The sequence below is a fragment of the Myodes glareolus genome, chromosome 5, assembly GCF_982192425.1.
Source record: "Myodes glareolus chromosome 5, mMyoGla1.1, whole genome shotgun sequence".
NCBI lineage: Eukaryota > Metazoa > Chordata > Mammalia > Rodentia > Cricetidae > Myodes > Myodes glareolus.
In genome coordinates, this window is record NC_142030.1 from 3,837,290 (window position 1) to 3,854,831 (window position 17,542).

Below are 17,542 nucleotides of genomic sequence, written 5' to 3' on the forward strand. Positions count from 1 at the left end.
CGGTGCATGCCTTTAATCCCAGCCTTAGAAAGGAATATAAGATGGGAGGAGACAGCTCTCAGTCTCATTCTGAGATTCCTGGAGGCAGGATTGCCATTTCTGACTGAGGTCGAGGTAAGAGCCAGTGACTGGCTGCTTTGCTTTTCTGGTCTTCAGGTTGAACCCCAATATCTGTCTCTGAGTTCTTATTAATTATGCTTCATAATATATTGGTCCAAAAATGTTAAACTTGATCCCCCATTTTTATTTACAAGGGTAAGGCACTATATTAAATACGCGGGCACTGGAGTAACAATTTAGTGGTTAAGAGCATTGGCTGCTCTTGCAAGAGTACAGAACCATGATGGCTCACAACTGTCTGCAATTCTAGTTCCAGAGGATCCGGCCTCCAAGAGGAACACATGTGGTGTACATTCATACACGCAGGAAAAGCACACATAAAATAAAAATAAACAAATTTTTAAGTATGTAGAAATGATTACAGAAACTCCAACAGCAGCTGTTCTCAACCTGTGGGTCATGACCACCTTGGGGGTTGAACAACCCTTCCACAGGGTCACTTAAAACCATCAGAAAGCACAGATATTTACGTTATGATTCATAACAGTAGCAAATTACAGTTATGAAGTAGCAACAAAAACAGTTTTATGGTTGGGGGTCACCACAACACGAGGCACTGTACTAAAGGGTCACAGAATTAAGAGGGTTGGGAACCACTGTCCTACAGTCTTCTGTAAGTAATGAGGAAAAAGAAGTGGGACTTTAAGTGAAGCTTTTATCTAATTATTTTGTATCAATAAAAACTCGTAGTCAAATATTAGGGTAAGAACCTGAATGATCAGAGAAGCAGCAGAGAAGCCACCAGTGATCTCTTTTCTTTCTTATTCCTCAACCCAAAAAGGGCTGAGAATCTTACAAAGCCCCCCCACCCCACCCCCTCACCCCCCCCCCCCCGCTACTGTCGGTGTCTTTCTGTATGTGCTCAGTCCTCTTAAACCTGTATGGCTAATAGCTAGCTCCACCCTCCGATTCAAAGCAAACTTTATCAGCAGTCTTGGGAGTGTCAAGTGCAATCAGAATATTTGACATTTGTCTAAATAAAAAGGGAAGGTTTTAGCTCTAACACCATAAAACAATATACAGTAAGAACAATTATCAGGTAAGAATTACATTCACAACATCCAGGATATTTGCATTTGGCAAATTCAAAGAAAATACTCTTGTCTATTCTATCTTGGTGAGTCCAAAGTTTTGTACCTAATTCACTTTCCATAATAACTTGTATTACCAAACCGGAACTATCTCTTTAGACCTCAAAACATTTTCTTAAACAAATAATTTAAGTGGGTTTTGTTTTGTTTTGTTTTTTTCTTGATACAGGGTTTCTCTGTGCAAGTGATAGCTCTGGCTGTCCTGGAACTCCCTCTGTAGAGTAGGCTGGTCTCAAACTCACAGAGATCTGTCTGTCTCTGCCTCCCAAGTGCTGGGATTAAAGGCGTGCAACACCACTGTCCAGTCAATTTAAGTTTTTATGTCTCTCAATCTTATATACTTTATGCCTCTTTTATGAGTTTGTTTTCTGAATTTTGTAACAAGGAAAACTGTAACTATAACGATTTCATCTTCAACTCCATCAGACATCAAAAGGATACAATATTACCCGGGTAAACAAGAAGTGCAGAGCAAACAAACTCCGAAACTATAGAGACAACAGAGACAGCTGCCTGCCTGGACAGCCACCCAAAGCTCCTCTGAAAGGTGGGGCATCCATCTCCAACCTACAGACCTAGAATATCTGGCAAACTTTTCTGTGAAGCAGGAATTTTGAAGGACTGCCTTATTTTGTCTTGACAAAGTTCAACAATCGCTTTCTTTTGTATTCTGCTTGTCCAATTTGGACAACATACTGTCAGCAGTTGAGCCAAGGGCAGTTTCTTGCCCAGTGGCTAACTTTGCCACAATGAAAGCAAATTTCATATGGAGGTTCTTCAATGCCCATCATCCTTTTTGGAAGCAGGTTGGTGCTGCCAGGTGCAGATATGTTTCACTGTCATGAAAAGCCTTATGTTATTAAAACATTTTAAATGCCAATTTCTGTAGGTCTCTAAAGTGTTGAAGACCATCTATTTACTTAAAATATATCTCCATTTGACCTAGTAAGTTTGCTTATTATAGGTGACTAACTACTAACCCGTATTTCTTTTTTTTTTAAAGATTTATTTATTTTTATTTTTGTTTACAGTGTTCTGTCTGCATGTGTGCCTGCAGGCCAGAAGAGGGCACCAGATTTCATTACAGATGGTTGTGAGCCATCATGTGGTTGCTGGGAATTGAACTCAGGACCTCTGGAAGAACAATCAGTGCTCTTAACCTCCGAGCCATCTCTCCAGCCCCCGTATTTCTTAATTATACATTTTAAATGAGCTGCATAAGTATAATACCTTAATCAAGAGTAGAAACATGTGTACAGTATAACAAAAATAACCTTCAATTTGTATCAATATGCAAAAATGCAAACCAATGTAAAACATTTGAGATTAATAGCTGCTTTTTAGTTTAAAGTAAATTCAATAATCTACCCTTTTAACCTATTATTGCTACATCTCTCCTTTTTTCTTTTCAGAAAGATATTATTGAATCCAGTCTCTCTTGCTTAGTTTCTTCCCTTAAATAGCCAGCAACAATTTACAATCAAACCCCTAAATAATGACAAACATCTGTAACTCACTAAATGATCACAACTACCCACCCCACCTCTTAGGAATGTGGGTATCATGTTCTTAAAATTACTTCCTGTTGTCTGGAGGTGACAGTGTCCTTAGGGAACACTGAGAAAATTAAGATAATGGTCAAGCCCTGGGTGAGGTAGCTGTTGTCCAGTCTTAGTATGGGGGAAAGTGCAGGGCTTATCTGAAGTCCTGGCTGGACCATTTTAGCTGACTGCTTTGAAATTGTCCTGAGAAGTTTGTAGTTTAAAGCTGATCTTTGGGTGGTGTTTGTTGACTTACTGGGGTTACCACAATCTAGGTGGAATCATTGTTGTGGGGCCCTATCATCCTTTTGGAGACTTCAAAGGTCACTATTAGGAATGGCCATGGATTACTGCAGAAAACATAGACGTTTTAAATGTCATATGCAGCATATCTTGGAGAGGTTAAAGGACCACAATCTATTAAATACATCTGAGATGAGGTACACAAACTTAATTCCTAGCTACTTGATTGAGACTCAACCCTGAAATCATGTACAGGAAAATTTTATAGAATTTTATATATATTTCTAGAATTATATATATAGATATATATCTTATAAAATTTCAGATAATATGTATACCTTAAGAGAAGTTTTAAAGAGTCAAAATAAAACCAAAGGATTATGACATTAGTAGCAATAAAATACTCCCTTAATTTGAGTTTTTCTTCTGTCCCATACCAGGTGGCTTTTCTGATATGAGACAGAGATTTTGGATTTTCCTTTAACAAGCATGCTAGGGTTTAGAGAAAGAGCTGCATGCCAACTCCAAAGCCAGTTTTAATTTTAAATTGACTACAAAAATACCGTTTGCCTTATATGTCTGTAGAAAACAGCAGAGACAAACATTTGGGAAGATTTATGAAATTTTATTTTGTTCAAAATGTGGTATACTATTATATCAATTTACTCTTTGCTTGGAACATTATCTCTGGGTGATTTATCCCTGCTTCTTCAAATATCTGATCTGTCCATTGCCTTCAGATTCCTTATTTAGATGCTTTTATTCTCCTGAAAAGATAAAATACCCTGTTCAAAACCTAATTTGGGGGAGTTTCCCTTTTGGCAAGTTATACCTAATCAAATAAAGGCAATCATTAGTCTTATAAGTTAGTTTAGATTTAATGGCTATGATGCTTGATAAACTATCACCTTTACTAATCAAGAATTTTCTCATGTCGGAAATCTAATCTTTATCAATTTTCATGGTATCCATAGTCTCCCCCCTCCCCCGGAAACAAAAACAAAACCTCTTCCCCAACGTGACACATATTCTGGTTTCCATTCTGAGGTCAACACATCTTTGAAGTATACAGGCTGATTTAATTCAGGACATTTTTCGTTATATAATGTCTTTTCACAGATATTGTTCCTTTCTCATTAGCATTAAAGACTTTTAAAGTCAATAGAGCTTTGTGTAATCTATTTCTGGGGGATCTTTATTACTCCTTTCTGTGTGTGATCTATTTCTGGGGGATCTTTATTACTCCTTTCTGTATGTGATCTTTTTCTGGGGATCTTTATTACTCCTTTCTGTGTGTGATCTATTTCTGGGGATCTTTATTACTCCTTTCTGTGTGTGATCTATTTCTGGGGGATCTTTATTACTCCTTTCTGTGTGTGATCTATTTCTGAGGATCTTTATTACTCCTTTCTGTGTGTGATCTATTTCTGGGGATCTTTATTACTCCTTTCTGTGTGTGATCTATTTCTGGGGGATCTTTATTACTCCTTTCTGTGTGTGATCTATTTCTGGGAATCTTTATTACTCCTTTCTGTGTGTGATCTATTTCTGGGGGATCTTTATTACTCCTTTCTGTGTGTGATCTATTTCTGGGGATCTTTATTACTCCTTTCTCTGTGTGATCTATTTCTGGGGATCTTTATTATTCCTTTCTGTTTGTTAACCTTATCTTTTAAAGTGGGATTAGCTCTTTCTACAGCTGCCTGTACTGTAGGATTATGTGAAATACCTTTAGTATGCTTTATATTGTAATATAAAAAAGCTGTTTCATTTTACTAGAGACATATGCTGGAGCATTGTCAGTCTTAATTTGTACAAGTATTCTCATGATGTTCATAAATTCTAATAAATGTGTAATTACAGAGTCAGTCTTTTCAGAACTCAAAGCAGTTGTCCATTGAAATCCTGAATAGGGCCAGGCAGTGGTGGTGCACACCTTTAATCCCAGCCCTCGGGAGGCAGAGGCAGGTGGATCTCTGTGAGTTCAAGGTGAGCCTGGTCTACAAGAGGTAGTTCCAGGGCAGGTTCCAAAGCTACAGAGAAGGCCTGTCTCAAAAAACCTAAAAGAATGAAAGAAAGAATCCTGAATAGGTATCAGTGGTGTGGTGCACATACTTTAATTTTCCAAACTCTGCAAAACAAAACACATCCATCTGTTAGAGTTCATTTCTTTGAGAATCCTTTGAGTTACTTCCTGCATGTAGCAGAGTTTGGTTATATAAAGAACAAGTAGTATATTTCCTTATAAATTTCTTGGCTTGTTGCCAAGTAATAGAAAAATGTTTTTTCAAACCTTTGCTATTAATGTTGTGCTTCTTATGAAATTTGGAGACTTTTAGCACATTTCCTAACAATAGCTGATCAATTCCATCACTGCCTTGTGCTAATATCCTAGTAGACCTGTATGGGCTCTGATATGTGTTATATGCAAAGGATCATTTCTATTTCTGATTATTTCTTGTAATTGAATAAGCAAAGTTAATCCTGAATCATCTGGAGTAAGTTCAGTGCTTTTTATATGTAAAACAACTCTTTCTGCATATTGAGAGTCAGTAATTATATTAAGAAATTTGGGGAAATCTAATAATACTATGTGAATAGCATATAATTCTGACTTTTAAACAGTCTCATAAGAACTTTGAGCCACTTTACTTAAATTTCCTGATTTATAACCTGCCTTTCCTGATTTATTTGCAGCAGTGAAACACAATTAATAAAAACTCAGAGACAGAAATTGGGGTTCAATGTGAAGGTCAGAAAAACAAAGCAGCCAGCCACTGGTTCTTACCTGTACCTCAGTCTGAAAATGGCAGTCCTGCTTCCAGGAGTCTCATAATGAGACTGAGTCTGAGATCTGTCTCCTCCTGTTTTATAGTCATCTATAGAGCTGGGATTAAAAGCATGTAGTACCACCGGGATTAAAAACATGCACCACCCAGTTTCTAAAACAACTAGTATGGCTACTGGGATTAAAGGTGTGTGTCACTACTGCCTGGTCTGTAAGGCTGACCAATAGGGTTGCTTACTCTCTGAAATTCAGGCAAGCTTTAATTATTAAAATACAAATGAAATGCCACTACATATCAGTGTAGAATGTAGGGGCTCCAGAAATTGGTGTTCCTCATGCAATGTGAAGAAGAATCCTATTAGTTCTTTTCATAAACTAAAATCTTTTATTTTTAGAATATTTGTTGCTAATCTCTCCCAGGAAAATAGTGCAAGCTTCCTGCCAATGTTCATTTACTGCTAATGATGAGGCAATTTCAACATTAGTATTAATCACCCCAATTTCTCCTGGGTCTATTCCTGCTAGTTGATGAAATCTTAATTTTCCTTTCAGAATCAATTCAGAAATCTTTTCTGCACAGATCTTACATTTTTTTACTCTGCTTATGTAGTTAAAAAAATACCTACCCATTCTAAGATATTATCTTCTCTCTGAATAAGAATTCCTGTAGGAAAGTGCAGAGAAGGTAAGATAACCAGAATGCAATCAAGCGCTGGGTTCGAGCAATCCACATATGTGTCCTGTAGTTATTTTTCTACCAGAGCCAATTCTCTCTCAGGCTCAGCCGATGGTTTTCTTGGACTATGTAAGTCCTTATCACCTTGTAAGGTTTGAAATAAATCATTTAGTTCTTGAGTTGTCAATCCAGTTGTGAGCCATAGCCAGTTAATATCTCCCAGCAATTTTTGAAACTCACGGCTCCCCAATTGATCTCTCCTGATTTGTACTTCCTGTGACTAAATTTTCCATGAACCTATCTGTAGGCCCATATTTCTTTATGGTGTAGCAGCCAGGCTATGAAGCCATTGATCCGAAATGATCAAGTAGCCCTGCAGACAGGCTGTCTCTACCTGACAAAGGTCAGGATGTTGGCTGTTCCCTTTCTTTGTAATTTGGAAGATACCTTATAAAGATGCTAATTCAAGCCTACCTTACAGCTAGCATACTCAGCAGACAGGTAGATGCGGACATGACAAAAGGCCATTCACCTGGTTACCTAGGATACAGAATGATGATGTATTTTCCTGCCCAGTTTATGTATTGGTATAAAAGACGTTTGGAGAATAAATGCGGGGAGATCTTCAGGAGGAAGAAGCCTGAGATGCCCTTTTCCGTAATAATGGTGTAAGCTGTGTCTGGTTATTCTTTGCGCCTCCGTACCAGTCCAGTTAGGGAAAATAGATATCTGTGTTGGAGCCACATGAGCTCTAACACCTATCTTATATACTAGGTAATTAATAGACTCTCTTTTTTGTATTTTTTCAGGAGCAATTTGTAATCACCAACAGGCAACTTTTTTATTACCTCTTCAAACTTTTTCCCCTAAGGTAGCTGAGTCTGGATAAGCTAGTAAGAAATCATCCACATATTGGTAATTTATAGATTGAGGGAACTGTTATGAATTATTTACAATGACTATTGTACAAAATATTGACATGAGGTGGGACTGTTTAACACCCTTTGTGGAAGAATATTCCATTGATACCTTTTAACAGACTGGGAGTTATTATAAGTAGGCACCGTGTAGACAAATTTTTCTCTATCCTGTTCTTGCAATGGTATAGTAAAAAAGCTGTCTTTTAAATCAATCACTATAATAGACCATTCGTTAGGTAATAGAGAAGGCAAAGGAATTCCAGGCTGTAAAGAGTCCATTGGTGTTGTGTCGCTTTGGCCAGCAAAGAAAACACAACACTGGACTCTTCTCAATTGCAGTTTAATCAGGAAACCTTGAATAATCTTCTGACCCCGGGGAAAGCCAGCCCACACCTAAAATAGCCTCTGGGTAGCCAACTCCAGCAAGCCACGTGGGAAATACGGATAGGCCCAGGTACACAGAAACAAGCCAGATCCTTAGCTTTAGCCATGTATGTAGTTATTTACAACTAAAAGCACATTCCACCCTGGGGGGTGGAGTGTAGAGGCCAGCGCCATCTTTAAGGTGCGGCACAAAGCAGCTCACTACACATTGGCTGTATTACCTTATTAATAGCTCTGAGATCTGTTACCTTTCTCCATTTTCCAGATTTCTTGTAAGTAACAGATACCGGAGAATTCCAAGGACTAGTCAATTTTTCAATATGATGAGTATTTAACTGCTTCAGTACCAGTTGTTCTAATGCCTGCAGTTTTTCTGATGTTAAAGGCCATCATTCCACCCAGACAGGTTTGTCAGTCAACCATTTTAAAGTTAGGGCTGATGGTACCTTTGAAAGACCAACAGGTGTTGTGCCCTGCTTATGTACAACCCAAATGGTCAGTGACTGTTCTTGATAAAAACCTTGTAATAGTTTTCTCGGAAACATACATTAGTTTAAAGTTTGTTTCTGAGATTGGAGGAATGTTAATCTGGGTATTCCATTGTCAAAACAAATCATGTCCCCATAAATCCACTGCTATGTTAGCCACATATGCCTTTAATTTTCCTCTCTGACCCTCTGACTCTATACACTTGACCCATCTTGCCCTTTTTACCTGAGATCAAGTTCCAACTCCTAGAAGCTGAACATTTATCTCCTGCAGAGGCCAATCTGAATGCCAAGATTTTGGTGAAACTATTGTTACATCTGGACCTGTGTCTACTAAACCCTCAATTTCAATGTTATTTATTTGTATTTTTTAGGTTTTGTCTTTAAGGATCATTTATAGAAGTTTGCCAAAATATTCATTTTATGGTCTCTCCTGAAAATTTTATCTACTGAAGCTGTTCTGTCATCCAGAGCAGTATGGTTTTCAAACGGCATTAAGTCTTTTAATTGCTCTGTGAAGAGATTTCCCCAATGATGATAGGGAAAAATTGAACCAAAGCTGGCATATGAGAAGACCTCTATGTCATTTCCTGGTGTCTAAGGGTTACCTCACCTGGCCCATGTTGATCTGCATCCATTATTCCAATACCAGCCTTTGCCACACCACACCTTCTGCTTATTCCAGCCGTACTCCTTTCTGTTGTATTATAAAGGTCCATCACTGAAGAATTCCTGCCAGGTCATCTAGTAAGTGATGACCTAGATGGCTTATCAAGTGTAAAAGTAACCTCCTGAAAACCCCTGTTTGGGGAAAAGACCCTGAAACTAACTTGGCTCTCCTACAGGGTCTTGACTTCCTTTAATCAGGCCAAGAGTCTTAGAGCTTGTGGAGTTGGGTCCTGACGTCAGTGAGATTATTTTTGTGTCGAGGCGTTTCTGTGCCTCTCTGTGCTCCTCGGTTAAGCCAGCCACAAACTTCTCCATGAACCATGCTGGGTTACTGTGCCATGTGACTCTGTCTTCCTCAGCTCCTCTGTCTGCAGTACCCGACTAATTAACCCCTTCAGTCACCACCTCCCTCAGAAACCCTTGCCACTCCCAAGCACCTTCCCCCATCTTCTTCCACCAGACGGTGCCAGTGTTCTCAGCATTGAATACAGAGCCTGCAGCATAGCAATGCTTGTTAAGGTCGTGAATGACTGAATGAGAGGTAAATGTCTTCATGTACTCCACTCTGGGCTCAGGTAGGCACAGTGACACAAGCTTGTGATGCCAGGACTCAGGAGGCTGAGGCAGGATGGTAACTGTGGCTCAAGGCTAGCCTAGACTATCTAGTGATTGTGAGGATGGCCTAGGATACATAACTTGTCTCAAAAAGAAAAAAAGGTTGGGGAGAGGGCTTAGTCTATCTAGTGGTGAGTTCAAATCCCCTGAATTCATGTTTTATAACCTGGGCATGGTGGGCATGCTTGGAATTTCAGCACTGGAGAAATAGAGGTAGAACAATCCATTCCTGGAACTCAATTGTCGGTCAGGCTAGCTTACTGGGCAAGCTTCAGGTCAATGACAGGTCTCCTTTCTAAAACAATTACATGCAGGGATTTAATAGCATCTGAGAAATAACACCATGCCTGTCTATAAAAAGCTGAATGGTCCTGTAGCCCTGTGCCACTACAAGACAGTATGCTAGCCATGAACTAAGCTAAAGACTTAAAAACACATGCACCCAAACATACAGAGACATGAGGACATGAATCATCCTTGATACAAGAATGCCAATGCCCACTTCCTAGTGCTCAGGGGCACCTTATATAGGCATCCTTAGCCTCGCCCGGCTCTCGGGATCTTTCAGCTGCACACTTCATCAGCCTGCCACCAGGGTCTCATGATCAGAGCAGCTGCAGGTACAGGTGTGTTGCTCAGTTCACTCCAGCAGGCAAAGGGTCTAAAGCAAGCAAAGAAAGTCAAGGGGCTGGGGGTCTGCAGGTCTGCAGGTCTGCAGTCCCCAACATTTGTCCTCTGGCCTAAACACACACACACACACACACACACACACACACACACACACACGAACACATTCATAAACAAAAGAAGGAAGAAGAGGAGGAAAAGGAAGAATGTATTCTTTACCCTCAAGTGAGCAGCAATCTGTATGAGCAGACAGAATTTTTGTCTGTTTCTCTCGTGTTTATCTTCCAGCAAATTAATAATTGTGTGTGTCCACATTAAGTTTTAAGTTATATTATCTACCTGTGAGAGTACAGAGTTGGGAGAAGGAAGTGGAAAGGACCTACAGACAACAGAAAAGAACAATTCCCTTGTTTTCTTAGTGGACATCTCTACGGTTCAAGAACACCTCCAGACATGTTAAATACGGAATATGCAAAGCCTGCTGTACCAGCCACCACAGCTAAAAAGACAGGAAATTTCCAGTGTGAAGAGCTGCTTAGATTCTCTTGGGAAGTAGATGAGACACACAATTAACCATAGGAAGAAAACACCTGAGAACCATGGCTGGGGAGCCAGGGCAGCACAGCCATGTAGAAACGGAGCATTGTCAGTCTTCATTGCCAACACAGGGAAGATTAGCATGGAGAGCTCCTACACGCACACACACACACACACACACACACACACACACACACACACACACATGTACGTGTGTGCACGCACATACACACATACACTTGTGCACACAGACACACAAACACATACCAATGCACTTGTATACATACACAGCACAAATATACTTGTGCATACAACACAAATGCACTTTGCACACACATAGATTCACTTGCAGACACACACTTGTCTATAAAGCTCAACATATGTGTGCATGTTCACGTATCAGCAGAACTGTAGGCAGTTCTTTTTTCAGCTTTGTCATTTTTCTTGCTTTTGGATTTTTCTGTGATAAATATATATTTTTGTCCAGTAGGGACTTAAAGGGGTTGCACAGATGGCTTCCATCCAGGCATGCTCTCATGCTACAGGTGTCTTGGGAGCTCCTAGAGGCCACACAGCATTTGGTCAACTATTGGAGGCATGGGCGATTCTAGGTAAGAGAACCGCTCCCTGGTTCCCAACCCCACCTGTTAATCTTGTTTAGGTCTTTGTCTCCCATGTGAGACAATCAGCTCCAGGATTGTTGTGGATTCCCAGTGGCTAGTGTGTGGTGCATGCTCAGTAATTCTCTGTGGGGTGAGTGAGCGAGGGCCTCCCTGGCCCTGAGTTTGTATGAATGGAGTTGGTGGAATCAGACAGAGCTGAGGGGTTATATTTCCATTAGGAAGGTGAAGTTTGACCTCTGCACATGTGGCTCTCGCTGATGCTGGAGTAGCAACATAGGGCAGCATGTTTGTCCCCTTGTCTCCCAGAGTTCTGTCACCCAGCGCACAAGGAGGCAGAGTGGAAGTCATGCTGGAAAAGGAAGCAGGAGTCACACAGCAGAAGAAGGTAGGGGGAGGGGACCAGGGCCCTCCCTTCAGATAGAGGGAGCGTCAGAGACCATAGTGTGTTTCTCACATCTCCGCCCGCCAACTTGGAGACCCAGAGGAAAAGTTCAGTGTAGCGCAAACTCTTGCTCTAAGCACTACAATTCACGAGCCGGGCAAGGGGCTAAAACACCCACACCCCCTCACACACATACACGGGGGGGGTCACTCTTGAAACAAGAATGCCCCCTTAAATCAAGAACTCCAACTTTATTGTGTTCCAGGGCAGCTTATATAGGGTCTCCTTGACCAATGGCCACATCCTAGCTCTCAGCTGCAAGCCACCAGAAACCACTCCCCTGTCTCATGCTCAGAGCAGCTGCAAGCACAGGAAAAAGTCAGGCTGTCTACAGGAAATTCAGGGTTTGGGAGTCCACAGTCCCCCTAACAGTCCAGTGCTGTGAAGCTGAGAGAGATTTAACACATGAATACAAACAGACTCATAGACTCCGTGAGGCTGCCATGGAGGAATGGTAGCTTCCCAAAGACATACCCTTTTCAAGCTCCCTGGAGACATGAGTATTGTGTAGTGTGGGTTTCCTGTCTCTTCAGTTCCGGTCTCCTCTCTCACAGCGGCACGAGGTGATGCTGGGCACTTTGAATGACCTGTGGTAGAGACAGGGAATCATGTGACACTGGCCACTGGGGTGGAGAGGGTTTGGGTTTTCAGTCTTTTTAAAAAATGTGTATGTGCCTACGTATAGGTGTGTGAATGTGTGTCAGTGCCTTTGGTGACCAGAAGATGGTGTCAGATCCCCTGGAGCTGGAATTACAAGTGGTTGTTAGAAACCAGGCATGATGGTGAACATACTTAATCCTAGCACTCGGGAGGCAGAGGCAGGAGGATCTCTGTGAGTTCAAGGCCAGCCTGGTCTACAGGGTGAGTGGCAGGACAGCCAAGGCTACACAGAGAAACCCTTCAAACAAACAAACAAACTGGGTGGTTGTCATCACCTGATGCTGGTGCTGGGGACTGAGTTAGAAGAGCAGCAAGTGTTCTTAACTACTGAGCTATAATTAATGAAAGAAAATCGACAGGACAGACAGGATATGTTATACTCAAAGCAAGATGAGCAAGTGCCCGTCAGCCGTCCTTCACTCAGGCCAATTGGTAACGAACCCACTCTGTTTTCACACTGTGTGGCTGTGGCTGCAGGCTTTGATGTAGGTGACCGCATGTACCCGCACACACGTGCAAGAGCAAAGAGAACCTGGGGGCGAGAGGGCCATTTCTCTTCTGTTGCACCGCAGTGTTTTACGTCAAGTCTGCGGCGGGGTGACTTGGAGGCCAGTGACCAGCATCTTATCACCCGTGTCCACTGATCTTCCTTTCTTTCTTTGCCACACTGGGAAAGGCTGGAAGAGCAGAGGCGTGCTTTTCTGGAGCAATGTGTGTGCTGAAAGGCTCTGCTGCAAGCAGAAGCAGATTCCTCAGCCAAGTTGTTCCGAAGAGCTCTCGCTAACCATTTAGGAACTTCGTGCCCCAGGTGGAATGAGGTCAAAGTCCCTCAGGCCCTTTGACCTTGTAAACCAGTGAGGCGCTGTCGGGATGAATGGTCTCAGGTGAGCAGTGCTCAGAGACCACAGAGATGTGGCCTAGGAAGAGAGCCCAGTTGATATCTGCTTAAATAGATGAACAGTGAACAGCTGACGTGAAAAAAAATCTTTTATACCCACTTCCCCCATGCATCACGGGCTTTTACATTCACGAGACTGTTTGATACTAACCACAGAACTTTGGGAGGGACATTAGCCTTCCCATTGTAGAGGTGAGCTCACCAAGGCTCAGCTAGATTAAAGGTTCTGCCCAAAGTCCCAGGAAGGGCTGGAGGAGGAGCCCTGTCTTCCCGTCTGGTTTTCCTTTATCGTTAGGCACGTGTGCACTCCAGTAGACATTTCCTCATCCAAGAACATTCCCAAGTAATCCTGAAAAGTAAGAATGAAAATGAAAATCTTTCTTGTGCTAGAAACTTCAGTTAGGAGATCTTAACTAGTATTTCTCCTTCCGGGATTATTTTACACATGTAATCACATATCAGGAATGCTAAGAAAGCTCCTTCAAGTCCAGAGGGTTAAGACGTAGACAGTCTCTTGGCCTTTACCTTTTTAGTCCAGCTCTGTGGAACTCTGGATTGCAGAACCACTTGAGACTTTGTGGAATCTGAGGGACCAGTGACCTCAGAAGGCGTGGTCAGTAGTGGCACTGCAAGACCCCAGGTCTTTGGGTAAAAGAACTCAAGTAGTGGGCGGTTGGTAAAGCTCCCCTCCCCCCGGCTTGCTCTGGTGCACCAAGGAAGGCCTGACAAAGGTGTCTCCCTGTGAGCTGTACCACACGCATGTCACAATCACCTCTGTGGGCCAAACACGCAGCATCTATTTTTCTCTAGAAAATCTTCCTGCCCCTGCCTGAATTTGTTTAGCTTAAAAAATAATTTCCTAATGCATGCTTGTGTGTGAGTGTATAAGTGTGCCATGGCCTGGGTGTGTAAGTCAGAGGACACCTTGAAGGAGCTGGTTCTCTCCTTCTACTATGCGGGTTTTAGGGTTGCAAGGTTGGTGGCCTCCACGTCACCTCGCCAGCCCATGACTGGTTTTAGGACCTTACCTCTCTTTCTCTGCTTATCTTACAAATGATTTCCCTGTGGACATTTTCTGAGAGATCACAGACATATTCTCAGTCTACCCACATGGCCCTTGTCTGGGTGTCACAGGGCACAGACCCTTCTGGGGCTTCTGGCCCACAGGACAGGTCGTAGGGTTTGCTGCTCACCACATATGGTGTGGGAATCAGTCCTGGACCGTCTGTGCTCACCCCTCACCCATACCAGCCCTTGTAAGATTTGTCTTTTCGGTCTCCAAGAAGTTTACCCTGGAGAGAATCACTTTCCCAGAAAAAATTTTCAACGTCCGTTTTTTTTTTTTTTTTCTTTTTTTAAGTGATCTTTTTCTTTCAGTACTGGAGGCTGAACCTGGGGCCAGGAGCATGTGGGATAAGCACTCGACGGCCTACGGCCTACGTCCACCTCAGGCCATCACCCAGTAGTTTGGGCCGGTCTTGAACCCAGTCTTTTACCCAGGCTGATCTTGAACTTTAGATTATTCCTGCCCCTTGCTTCTTTCTGTGTAGCCGTAGGGTGGTTTGTCTGCGCATGAGCATCTGTGTATCGCTCTCAGGCCTGGTACCTGAGGAAGCTGGAAGGTGTCAGATCCCCTGAGATAGGAGTTATAGATGGTTGTAAGTCACTGTGTGGGTACCAGGAATCCAACCACGTTCCTTAGCAGGAGCAACAAGTGCTCTTAAATGCTGAGCCATCTCTCTGGCTCCAAGATAGCATTTTTTTTTTTTTTTAAAAGTCTGTCTTTAATAACCAGCTCCATGAGTTTTCGGCTGGACTGCTCTGCTTCTCACTGGGCACTGCTGTCTTGTATTTGGCCTTGAACTCATAGAAATCTGCCTGCGTCTGCCTCCTGAGTGCTGGGGTTACAGGTCACCCTCGCCAGGGGGCGTCTGAAAGGAAAAGTATTGGCCCCCAAGGCCAAGTTCTTAGCACAAAGGAGATTTATTTGCCTCTGTGGGACAGAGGACAGGGAATAAGAGACAAAGATAGGAGACAGAGGAAGAGGGAGAAGGGGAAAGGGAACCAGGGAAAGGAGGCAGGGGTATTTGTCCCCCAGGGAAGGACAAAGGACCGCCTCTGAATAGAGAGGAGAGAGACGTGGAACATAGGAAAATGGTGGTTTATAAAGGTAAAATGGGAAACCCTGTGTTAGGATGAAGTGTTTAATTTTAATTGAGAATGTTAATTAGGTAAACCAAAGGGGGCTTTTGATTGCTGGACTTCAATACTTCGATAAGTGGACCTCGGTAGTCAGCCTCAAGAGGAGGAAGTGGCCAAATAAGGGAACAGACCTTAGGAACTAGCTTGAGGAGTGTGATCTAATGGTTTGTAGCCAGGCAGAGGGGATGGGGGAGAAGAGCAAGGCCTGTCAGAGCCATGTTTGTTACACTAGAGGTGGCCAGGGTCCCTTCAGCGTCACTTCATTTCTTAACGTTGAGCATCTCTACATATTTTCTCCATGCTTCCCTGCCCCCCTCTGTCTGTCTGTCTGTCTGTCTGTCTGTCTGTCTCTCTCTCTCTCTCTCTCACACACACACACACACACATCGAACCCCGAGTTTGAGCTGGCTAAGCAATCACTTTAGCATTGATCTGTATCTCGACCTTTGGATTCTTCAGACTGGGTCTCACTAGTAGCTCAGGCTGGCCTTAAACTGAGCATCCTCCTATCTATGCGTGTGAGTGCCAGGGTCACAAGTGTGCACATGATTTGAGGTATATGTATCCAGTCCCCTCCACTAAACTCGAATGGTGGAATATTAGGAACTCAAGCCACTTGCGAGCCCCTCCACGGTGTCTGGAGTGCCTTCCCAGGTCTTTGTCCTTGACTAGAATATCCCCTGTGTTTTAGCAGCCACGAGGAGGTGGCTCTTCTTATGCCTTGTGTCTCTGTGTGGTTGTCTGCAGAGAGAAGCTGAATGCATTGATGAGGGCTGCTAACGGCAGGACTTGGAAGGCTAAGGCAGGCAGATCTCAGGTTCAAGGCAAAGCCCTACCTCAACACAACGGGGCCAAGACAGAGCTCTCCAGAGTCAGTGTTCTGTGTCAATGACCAGAAAAACAGAATGTTCTTGTTCCTGTCACTCTCAAGGGACGCGCTGGTTTTGATACCAGGCCTGCAGGTGTGGGCCTGAGCTTCACCTGTCTGTAGTGCCAAGGAATATCAAGTGTGGCTCTGCTGAGGCCGAGGCAAGCTGCCCACCCTGTCCTTGCACCCTCTGCCACCACCCCAGTCCAGTGTCCTTCCCTCCTTGAACCAAGTGAAGAGAACCCAGAGGCTCCTCTGTGTTTCTCTGTGCAGGGCTCGCCCCATGTCCCCAGTCTGGGAACTTCTACAGGCAGGTGTGCTGCCTGTGGCTTGGGCTGGTGACAGTGATCACACCCTGATGAGGACTGATGAACTTCCCAGGCTTGTTGGGTGACTCTGCCTTGGGAAACTGTCCCGTGCAGAGCTGGATCTAGCCCCATACCACAGCATGCTTCATGATGAGTCAGAACTGGCAAACAGAAGTTCCCACCACCGAGGCTAGGATCACAGCTTCCCTGAGGCCATCGCTGATGGCCGTATAGCGTGGCACCTGCTGGCTGCTTTGCAGATTGGCTTAAGCTTCCGGCAAGGCTCTTTTTGAGTCAGGCCTCTTTTGTTCCCAGGAAGGGATGCAGAGGTGGCATGGTTGACGCAAAGGGAAAGATTATAAAAATCACTCTAACTTGGGTTAGACAGATTGTTCTAGGCAGATCATTTACCTGATGATGCTCAGTCCGGGGTCCTGCTGGAGAAGTTGGCCAAGCAGTGTCAAAGATGGGAGAGGAGGAGGGAACCTGCAGGCAGGTTGGAGAGCAATGTGTGCCATGTCTGAGGTTATTAGATAGCCCTGCCCAGACCCTACATTCCTGGTGACTGATTGTAGGGCCTGGGATGGGTCAACACATGCAGCCAGCTTTCTGTGTCACATAGAGGAAGCCTGCTGTCCTGAGATCATCAGAGGAGCAAAGGTGGCTGGACAAGAAATGTTGCTTCTGTTCAGGAAGTAGGAAGCTGTGCCCTAAACGTGTTTAAAGGTGGGGTTAGTCCTCTCTCCCCACAGCAGGTGAAGGGTTCCCCCAACAGGGAAACAGGCTTGGGGAGCCCACTGATGGCCAGTTGACCTCCATGTGTGCCATGAGTGCTTTTATAA

At 43.4% G+C, this 17,542-nt stretch overlaps 1 long non-coding RNA gene across 1 annotated transcript; it reads right to left on the minus strand.

Annotated features, from left to right (window-relative positions):
* Positions 1-7,710: 7,710 nt before the first annotated feature.
* LOC146894792 (uncharacterized) lies at positions 7,711-17,327 on the minus strand. The gene is made up of 4 exons (XR_015001100.2): positions 17,112-17,327; positions 13,474-13,671; positions 12,239-12,351; positions 7,711-10,196 (listed from the first exon to the last, which is right to left on the minus strand). It is a non-coding gene; the product is annotated as an uncharacterized LOC146894792 (long non-coding RNA).
* Positions 17,328-17,542: the final 215 nt, after the last annotated feature.